Source organism: Polistes dominula, unplaced genomic scaffold (genome assembly GCF_049000335.1).
Source record: "Polistes dominula isolate Pdom_NZ unplaced genomic scaffold, Pdom_raw_medaka contig_24, whole genome shotgun sequence".
NCBI lineage: Eukaryota > Metazoa > Arthropoda > Insecta > Hymenoptera > Vespidae > Polistes > Polistes dominula.
The window spans coordinates 2,669,146-2,680,642 of record NW_028301150.1 but is presented as its reverse complement, the minus strand read 5'-3'; the positions used below and the strand labels follow the sequence as shown (position 1 = coordinate 2,680,642).

The 11,497-nt window shown below is 32.2% G+C and overlaps 1 protein-coding gene across 1 annotated transcript in view; it reads left to right on the top strand.

The window, feature by feature from the left end:
* Window positions 1-1,226: 1,226 nt before the first annotated feature.
* kek5 (leucine-rich repeat, immunoglobulin-like domain-containing kekkon 5 protein) overlaps window positions 1,227-11,497 on the top strand; it is a 45,273-nt gene continuing 35,002 nt past the window's right edge. Inside the window, exon 1 of the mRNA XM_015317843.2 lies at window positions 1,227-1,303. The gene's annotated coding sequence lies outside the window, so the exon portion shown is untranslated. The remainder of the gene's footprint in view (window positions 1,304-11,497) is intronic.

The window sequence follows — 11,497 nt, the reverse complement described above, 5'->3', positions numbered from 1 at the left end:
AAGAATGCAATTAACAAAATATTTCGAATATTTCGAAATTGTTTGAAAATAACTCGCAGAATTTATTATTAAAAGTTATGACAATTAAAAAGATGAAAATAAATGTTCATTCTGGTTGTCATTAAAATAATATCGAATTGTTAATCATTCGTATTTAAGATTTCATTTTTTTAACAGATAAATTACATAACTTGAAATGTGTTAAAAATCTGTATATTTCTTTATTTTTTTTTTTTACGATAAGAAAAAAAAAGGTTTTATCGTGAAAAGTTAGATACGGATCGATTGAAAAGTACATTGTATGTCGTCAGTATTTCGAACATTTTGACTTTATAACGTGCCACACCTTTCTCATGCACTTTCCTTTTTTCTTTTCATTCAACGAGCTACCACTCGCGAACAAATTGAAATAGTCGCGAAACGAGAGAACCACCACCCTTTTCGTTCATCCTTCGCCAAACATACGTCGCACGTGTTACGCGCACTTCGACATCACGAAACGCGAAATTCGAATCCGTTCGTGCTTACCAGCCCGAAACCCCAGCAGTCCAACCAGAGCGGCTTTCTGGTTTTTCTTTTAACGAATGACTGCACGATATCGTTACTCTCTCTCTCTCTCTCTCTTATAGGTGACAAGTTACAAAAGTATTCGTTGATATTCCTAATAGCATTCGACACCAGTTTAAGTTGTATACATATATATATATATATACAATTTCATATAACTCGTTTTTATTTTTAGTCAACGTTATCTTCGTAATATTTAATAATATAATAAATAAAAAAGCAATATGGTAAAAATCGATTCGTCAATTTATTTTGCATACAATCAATAAATTCTTCTTATAATTACACATTTTTTATTAAACTTAACTCGTCGGAGTCATCCCCAAGGTGATATCCAATGATTTAACATTGATCACCGTACGATCAGGAACGGTATCGTATCGAATCGATATAAGCGATAACGTACATGTAGGAAAGAGTAAAGGACAGATGAGAAAATGGGGATGGGTTTTAATAAGCTTCTTTAGTTGAAGAAGGAAGAGAGGTTGGATCCTAGAACATTTATTGGCCCATAAAACCGTCGGGTACGCGGTTCTGTAACGATCTATCTATTTTCCCTGTTCCAGTGACGCTTCTGCCCGCCCACGTAAAGACATCGACAACATTTACGAGGAAGGTTTGGAACCTTGGACGGCTGGTATCAAGAGCGACACATTGATGCACCGACTATCGATTCGTGGCAGCACCAACGGTGAGGAGACAGCGACGACCCACTGGCAAGGAAATTTCGATAGACGTGAGTAAACCCACCGCGATGATCTTATGCTATCCATACAAGGTGTCTCGATAATGCACGTGTTCTTTCGAAGACCTATCTTTGAAAGTTAAACGAGTATATAGACTCCCATAAGATTCTTGTTTCGTGAATATATTGCAGAAAGTTGCAATTATTAAAATTATATTTATATCTGTTTTATTTATTATTCAGAAATATCAATTTAATTTTTTTCAAATCACCATTACACATTTATCGATCTGTTAATATATACGGTCTAACGATAATTATCGGAAAAAATTTGCGTTTAGAAACTTTCAAATAAAGTTCACCAAGATATACCAGAATCGTAACTTTTAAGAACTTTATCGACAAACTCAATATCGAGACACCGTGTATACACATTGATATCTATCCTACATGAAAGTTACGAATATGTAACCTCAAGTGAGTCACGTATCATCCATATGTCGATGATCGTCTGGGAAAGTTGTCGTCTTCTCGTCGATTCAGCTCGTTTTCTTATTTCCATCACGATATTCGTTCACGGAAGCTGATTTTCTTAGACCACGTATTAGTTTTGCCAAAGTACACATGATTTTCGTCGCGAAAGCAATAGAAAAGATGAGAATTGAAGGGGGTGATAAAATCAATTTACCTTGCGTGTTATAGAATATATATATATATATATATAGGTTACAACACTTTTGTTAGCTTAATATTATTATATCTTTAAAAAAAAACACAGAGTTTAACTATCGGAGGATATAGAGAATAAAGTAAAAAAAAAAAAAAAGTGAGAAAATGAGAAAATCAAACTAACCATAGAAAGAAAAAATCCTTTTTCTCCTGCACACACGATAATCATGCAGCTGACGAGCTGTATCAATAGTGTTAATGCAATTGCATGGAAAATAATAGCAACGATCCCGATATGGGTAATCGAAGAAATGATGTGTTGTTTGAAAAAAGGGGGAACAAAACAAGAAAAGGGTAATCGAGCAAAGAAAGAAAACTACACACACACAAAACTGAGAGGCGGAAAAAAACAATAGAAACAAAGAGAAGAGTAAGAAAGAATGTGTAGATAAAAAAGAAAAAGAAAGAGAGAGAAAGAAATGGGTCGAATAAACGAAGCCATAAGGTGTTCTCTTATGAGGTCAATGGTGTACTATGCTAGTATCTATGATACGTATAGGTATACGTACCAGGGTATATTACAGTAAGAGCCGAAATTATTGGCCAAGGTGGTACACCGCAACGCATTTCCATTTTCTCTCTCTCTCTCTCTATCTATTTATCTATCTATCTCTCTCTCTCTCTCTCTCTCTCTCTCTTTCTCTCTCTAAACGATCATGAAGAGTAAAATTCAACATGGCGCAACATTAAAGCGTTGTTCTTGTTGAAAATTATTATTACGTTCCTATCAATTTTGTATAACTCCCGTTTCTATTATCATTTTGTTAAAATATCGTTGGCAATATCTACTATACCGAATAGATAACGTACTATACTAAATATTATAAGCTTACTTTCACGTTCGCGAATATTCCTTCGCGTTACGTTAATTTTAATTTGCATCTTATTAAAATACTTCCGTCGTCGAAGGTATTTAGCTTAAGGTTGGTTACGTTAAGATGGCTTGAAGAAAACTCTCGATATGATCTTACATTCATTCGCCTTGAATCTGTTCGAAGTCTACAACTGTTACATTAAAGACTCATGGGAACGTTGTTGCGTTAGAAGTTATAATTAATGATACTAGAAGTTAATAATCAAATCAGTCGAAATAGAGACGCAATATGCTACTTTCACTAGTATTTGTCTGTGAAAAGTTAAAGGTAAAAGATCGAGAATAAAATAGGTACTTTCTATCATTCGCTCAATTATATATTATATCGTAATAATAATATATTCATTTTCCATGTCAGTTATAACAGATATGCGAGAAGGAATTTAGGAGATTTATAAGTTGAAAATTGATGCATAAGATCCGACATTTGGTCGTATCTTCATTAGATAGAAAAAATTTAAGCCTTTTTTGTACCAACCACACATTAATAATTGTGTTTTGTTATTTCAAATAATTTCTATGCAAAAATATTTCTATTTAAAACAAATATCCAATTAAATCTATGGTCTATTTGATATTTCGAAGCTTACAATAGATAAATAAAAAAAAAAATACTTTGATTTGTTTAATCAATGACAAAAGCTTATAATCTAGTTATATACAATTAATAAACTTGAATAAAAATTATTTTCAAAAGAAAAATCGCGAGAATCCTGTTTCGAAAAAAAGGGCGTTATTTTTTTTTTTTTATCGTAAAATGAATCCTTTTCCTGGAAGATAAAAAACCAAAAAACGTTGGAAAAGATGAAAGGTTAACGGTAAGGGATGAATTGACGATAAAAAAAAAGAAGAACCGTACATTAAAAGGGATATCTTTGTTCGTTTGTATGTGTCAGTAATATGTAGGGCGTCATATGTGTATGTCATATGCGTGCTTAGCGAAGTGGATTTGTAACTGAAACCTGTGCGCAAATACGCGGTCGGAAGGAAGAGCTTGCTAGACGCGCGTGCCGCATGCCGCTTACATTTCGTGACGAGAGTGAGCTAGAAAGCACGGTGCACACGTGCACGTGCACGTACCGTATTTGTTTTGTCATTACGACGATTATTACCCCACCTACGACCCCAACACCACCCTGTCAGCATTCACATATATGTATAAGAGGGAGAGAGAGAGAGAGAGAGAGAGAGAGAGAGAGAGAGAGAGCGCGTACCTACAATTTCAACGAATCATTAGCGGATTTTAAAAGTAAGCAAACACCAACGTGTTTGCATGTCCGCCGCCACCGCCACCGCCGCTTCGGATTTATACGCGAGAGTAATTCAATGTAGGTTTTTTGCTCTTTTTTTTCTTCTTTTAATTTTTTATTTTTATTTTTTTTTTTTATTTTCATAAAATACTAACACAGTTTCGTTACGTTAAAATTAGGTCGACTTCACATCCCGTCCGCGATAAATGTATGTTCATTAGTCATTTGAAAATTTTGTCAGACTTTAAACCGACAATATTTGATCCGCTTTGGATTTTAACGAGATTCATTTTATATACCATTTTTAAATTTCTTCCGATCGGCAAAGAAAGCTTTAACAAACTGTACCTTAAGAAAATAGTTTTTTATCATAAAACGGATCATCTACGTAGCATGCTACTTAGCTGATATTTTATTACTAAGCATGTCTATGCAAACTGCAAGCTGTTCTTTTGCATCAATTATCAACATGAGGAAGCTTGTCATATGTCTGTAACGTGTTAAATTCGAACCTTGTGACGTCGTCTTTCAACGATCCAAGAATAGATCCTTTTGATATCAGTTTACCGTACAAAGGTAGCTTGATTCTCGCGTTACAGGCTCTTCTTATTACAATCATTATTTTCTTTAATATAAATTAATATTAGCGGTTAAATAGTCGTTCATGATTTTTGTCAAATCCTCATAGAAAATGTGGAAAGAAATGGTCACGATTTAACTCTAAATGAAAAAGAAGACGATGAAGAAATATAAGAAGAATGAATTGGCTATAAGAAAAAAAAAAAAAAAAAAAAGAACAGAAATGAAAAGACCGTGCAATTTATCAAAAACGAGAAAGGGAGAAGTCGGTCGAACTCCAGAAGTCTTTTCCCTCCTTCCAACCAAAAATTTCCACCTCTTTCAACAATGCCATTTCTCTGCGCGTTTTCCCAAGCTAAATTGAATCGCGAGAACACGCGCGGCAAGTCTTGCTCCTTACAAAGGGCTCGTGTAATTCCTCCCGGACAACGTCTGCCAGCTTTCTCGACTCGAAGTAATATGGCGAAGTTCAAATTGGAATCCGAGATCGTTTAACTGGGACGTGAGCTACAACGTCTTCAAACTTCCTTCTTACTTACGATACCAACTTCATATAATTTTACTCGCAATCTTCACCGTCATAATATTATCAAAGTTCAATGGATTTTTACAATTCAGTACTAACCAGAGAGAAAAGAATCCGATCGTGTTTTAACTACATTCACCACCAATCCTGTTCCTTTAACAACGAGAATTCTTTCCCTTTTTTGTAATGTCCTTTCTAGCAGCAGCCGGCACACACCGGCCAAGCTTCGATACTTTATCATAATAATAGCTCGAGATACTGCTGAAAAATCTGGTGCATTATTCATTCTAACCCCGTTAACCGTAGTAGCACGCTGACTATAGCACGTATATTTCAGACAGGAATAAACAGTCACCTCGCAATATATCCGACTTTACAACTGACAATGTCAATAACGTCCCAGCCTTTATAGTACTTCCTGCTCGGCCTCTCTTTCTCTTTTACCCTTCTCTCGTCTATTTTTATCTATCTCTCTCTCTCCTCCCGTGCAATAATGCAAAATGGACATGTATAAATTTTACTACAGTTTGGCGCCTAGTGTAAATACAATTAAAGGGACTATTTCTACTTTCAAAGTTAACGATCCCATGTCCTATATGATGAAAAGGAAAGAAAAAATAATATAATCGTGAATTTGTAATCGCGAAAAGATGATTTCCATTTTATACTTTATTTATAATTCATGTTCTTGTTATTTTGGGAAACATTTTTCATTTTAATTGTACTAATATAAATTTTCATTTCATGATACTTTATCATTAGATTATAATTACATGTTTTATAATTGGATTAGCTTATTATATATATATATATATCTATGATTTATAATTACAAATATAGAGCATGAACTTAGTCTAGTAACTGGTTCTACTGCTATCGATTCCATTCCCCGATACGCATTGTCGAAAAGTGCCTCGTCATAAACCTAATCAAGCAGAAATGTTACGCGATTATGCTGATATAGTTCACGTTATTACCACCGATTAAGCGGATATAATAGCTCTCCGATAGAAGATTTATGCTTCGCCGATGTCGCTTATTATCGAATATTAATTCCAACGCTCCTAAGTATTTATTGGAGCACTGCAAATTTCTAAACCACATGCATTATAGTTTCATTCAATCACAATTATAATTATTTCTACTTCGTCTTAAGAAGAGAAAAAAAAAAATATATATATATATATATATATATATATATATATATATTTAACATTTAAAAATATACAAATAAATTTCAATATTTTTACATAATATTATAATAAATTTATACTTGATAAAATACATCAAAATACAATGCAAACAAGATTTTGTAATATTAATATTAATCAAGTAAATTCTAAAATCATAATGACTAGTACTTTCTCCGAGTCAATCGATCGGTAAAGAGAAAATGAGAGAGAGAGAGAGAGAGAGAGAGAGAGCAAATTAGTATAACATAGTTGGGTGTTTTTCGTGCTTTTAGAAGCGCAAGATCCGTAGATCTATCTCAATTAGTTCGCGTTATTACAGTCGAACAAGGTTCGGCTCGTATTACTAGTTATGCCCACCAACCGGAAATGACGGCTCGGGCTAAGTTAGTTTCCGCGGCTGGTTACCGGTACTGACGCAGGAAGGAGAGACCAAGGGATGGTAAGAAGAGGAAACAAGAGGGAAAACAACGAGTATTATTGAAGGAGAGAAAGAGAACAGAGTTAGAGGTTAGAACGCGTTCTACTATAGAGAAACGCTAAGATAACTGGTGAACGGTTGAAATTTCGGTTTTGGAGAACGTCCATAGACTTAGCTCCTCGCCTTCGTGACCTGACAATAATAATTCAAGCGAAGGTTCTTAGCCATACTAACATTACAAACTCGCTTTCTAGTCTCGTGGGTGTTACACGAGGTTCAACCATACTTTAACAGTATTGTCTCTTAAGTCTCACTGATGTTCATTAATTTTCATTAACTAATTGTAAGTTGTTATCCGTTGACCTACTCGTTCAGTTAAGTAGTTACTATTAAGTAATACTATTTTATCTCGTAAGTTTATAAAATATTTAATTACTTAAACGTTGTTAAAAATGGATAAATAATATCGATCTAAAATGAATACTGTTGTCGACCTATTTATCATAATAGCCCGCAGACATAACCCAGACATCGTTAATGAATTTTTTCCATCATAATCAGGTTCAACGTTAAACATTATATTGTATATTTAATATGCCTATGGAGTGTGTGTAGGTTGGATACAAGAAAAAAGTATACTATTTTATTTATAAATATATAAATATTGTGTTATAGATAACACGAGAAAGCTGTGACTTTATAATTTTTAATCTTCTATCAAAGATAACCAATTTTATTTTCAACAAATATTTTCAATAATGATATAAGTGTCTATATTAATTCGATAGTTTAATAATATATCCGTTTAAATATGCCTTTAAATATTAAAGATGTCTATGAGATCTTAAATAATTTTCATTTAATAATTTTCAAGTAACGGAAGTCATGTTGATTGAATACATTAATACATCAAATTGATTATTGGTCTGCGTAATTTATTCCATCAGATAGTTTTAACTCTAACTAAATCTCATTTTATTGATTTTTAATCTCTATAAATATAAGTTTTGAACACTAAATTTATCGATACCATTAATTGGATAATGAACGAAATACTTCTTTTTACTTAGAAATAATTAATTTACACTTTATACATTTCTTGTACATTTTTTACAAAGTATTGCCGTCATTTGACCATGCATTGTAGGATTTTGTATTAAAATATATATATAAAAAGACAAATTCAATAAAAAAAAATTCAAAGAACAAAAAATATGATCAATTTTTTTATTTCAATTAAAATAAGTCATATATTTTCATTCGTTGATTTTAATTCTCGATAAAAGTTATACCAGCTTCATCAGAGGAAAGTACAGACCGGAAATTACGCACTTTGATGTCTGATTAATCACAATAGGTAATAATTTTCAATAGGCTTTCCATAACTATAGGTACTACTCATTTTACTTCGTTTGAATGTTTGTTTATTATTCTGGGAAACCGTAACATTAAAACGAATCATTCGTTCGTTCATTTATTTGTAATGTACAAATACATACACATATTATACTTACATACATGCATGAATATATATATATATATTCTTATAGACATGTATGTAATACGTAAATAGGTAAAACCAGATAGGACACGTATAGAACGTTTTACCAGTAAATCATTGGTTGTTCGTAACTATCGGGTCTGTTCAGCTCTTTCCTTCTTTAACCCCCACCCCTATTCCTCTCTCTCTCTCTCTCTCTCTCTCTATCTCTCTTTCCCTTAACGTTCACATGTGCGTGAGAATGAATTATATTATCCGGTAGATCACCATTAACAGGTCGCACGTACTGAGCCTCCAATGATATTACGGATGGAAAATGATGTCCCTTCGAAACGACTAATACCGCAATAGCACCGGTGTGAACAGGGATATTGACGCGTAATCTATGTTAGCCACTAAATCCTTTTAAGTTGTCTTATGATATGAAATTGCTAAGCTTCTTATGAGTATTAAACGTTGTTTACTAACCATTAATATCATAAAAGGTATACTATCCTTTTTCTACTTATGTTATTATATTATATTAATACTTTTAGAAACATTATTGATTTAATGCAACGAACAAGAGATTCTTCGTTATTACATTTATTCGTATATTAAAACACATACTGATAATATAATTCATTGTGATATTATTAACAATAAAAACTTATTAAAATTTCAATCAATAATATATCTCTAATGTTTTCTTAAACAATGAAAGTAGAATCACATGAAATTATAAAAATATATCTATGCTGACAATAAGTGAAATGAACGCATAATGATATAAGAATTTAAATACTTCTTATTTGTATGAAAGAGTTCGGATCGATAATTTCAATAATTTTAATATCGTTAATAAATGAAGGAAGATATAAAGGGAATTAAAATTAATAATTTATATTTGATTGTGCTTATTTTTTTCTTTTTTTTAAGGGACAGAATCCTTAATTCCTCTTCTTTTTCCTAGTTTAATTACTATTTCTTCTTAAAAGAAAACCAATTAAGTATCTCGTCTTTAAAAATGAATTGCTTCATAAAGTTCATTATCCATTCTTGAAGTTCATTTACTGCTTTATACGTGGAAATGTTGATTCAGTATATTATCTCTTTTATCAATTATTTATTTTTCTTAGAAAAAGTGACATACGAAAAGTATATATATATATATATATATTGTGATAAATATTATTATCGTGCTTAATATTTAATAAATTATTATATTTAGACAGTTCTTATATTCGCACTGATAAACTTGACAAATGTGTTAGGTAAGAAAAATCAAGTATGATGAAGAAACTTCTGATGAATGGTAAAGTTCAAAGAAGATAATTAGAAGAAAAAGAGGTTGGGTTTTCCCTTTATTGGAGGCTTTATTTTATAATCTTCAAGACGACAGGTCATAAAGATGGAACACTAGGGTGAAATCTTAGCGATACTCAAAAGATATTGCCGTGAAGTGACGCACGCGCACCTAGGGTTAAAGGAAAAGCTATCAACAGCTTTACGACCCAATACATTCGATCCAGTAGAAGAGCCACGTGTCTCTTATGATTCATAGCGATATACATGAATACACTTTGGTTCCCCTTTTTCCTTCTCTTTTCTTCCTTCCCAACGACGTCATTCGATCTCTCCCGCATATCATGACCTAAACTCTTCCCGTCACCCTTCGAAGCTTCCTCAATCGCGTTATTTCGCTCAACGATTGCTTCTAATGGCTCTGTGTAGGCCGCTTTTATCGACGATTCAACCTTCACTTCTCCCTTCTCTCTTCTTCTACCATTATCAAACCACCATTATCCTACGATGTGCTTTTTCGCGCTTTTCTGTAATCTCGATGTGGGGCCCTGCTCTCTCTCTCTCTCTCTCTCTCTTCCTCGATAGTGTGTCTACATGCTTATTGAATTTGTTCCGAGAAACGATCCTGTCAAGGAAGACTGATATCAATGGACAACTATGCGATTAATGATCCTAACTTTCTTTCCTTTTTTCTAGCATTTCTTTGTATGTTTTCATCATAGTTACACATTTTCTATAGAATATTTCTATAACTTGCCGCTATAACATCCCTTTCTTAACTTTATTTTATCTTTTTCTATGTTATAAATCATTGCTGTGAAATATTCTTTTTTTTTTTCCTTTTGAAACAAATTTTTTTCTTTTTTTTCAATTTTAGCTACATTATTATTTCTATTTTTTCTTTATTTTTCATGTTTTTAATCAAAAGTGTTGAAAAGTTTATTTTATAGCTGTTATAATTAATGCTTTAAGCTCATATTTCTTTGTAGTTAAGAAATAAAAATGTTTATCAAAGTGATACTCGTTTTTTCTCGAGTCATGTCAGTTGTTCATAAAAAGTACCATAATAATTTCCATTTTCTGTTTCTTTGTGGTTACTACTCACTCTTAAAATACAATGTTTTGCATGAAAATAATAATAAATTATTCTTAATTCGCACTTGTTTTTTTTTAATTTTGATAAGAATAATAATTTAATGTAATTCTTAGACCCTAAAAAATAATTTTATTAAATTTGCATTCGTTATTAGAATGATTTGAAATATATTATATTCGATCGATGGAAAGATACGTCAAGCTTTCAAAATATAATTTAAATTAAAGTTCTTCGTCCTTGATGATTATTTACGAGAACTATAAATCAAGACGAGTAATATAATATTAATGCAAACCTTGTGAACCTTGTGACAAGGTGTGTTATGCGTGTTTCGTAATACTCACAGAGAAAAAGAACGACAGTGGTGGTTAGAAATACATTGGTATATACGTTTTTCGACTGTGAGATATTGAAAACGTAAAGAAACTCATTCCAAACTTACCAGAAAAGAAATACTTTCACGTACGAATCCCATATTGAAATACAAGAATAAACCAAAACGCACTGTGATCGTGATTCAACGCAAATCCTAGAAAATTTATCAATGTCTTAGCAAGAAAAATTTTCACCGAACTATTGCATTCTTTAGTATTGCGTAAAAAGTCTATCAGCAGAAGAAAAAAGTCTTACGCAGAAATGTTACAATTATTATATATATAAAATAATTTTGTGATACTATATCATGTATAAGATCCAATGTTCACTTTATAATGTGTTATTTTTCCAATGATTGCTGACAATACCTACACTCGGAGACTAGGTCGACCATAATTTTCGATCGTACACATCTTTTCG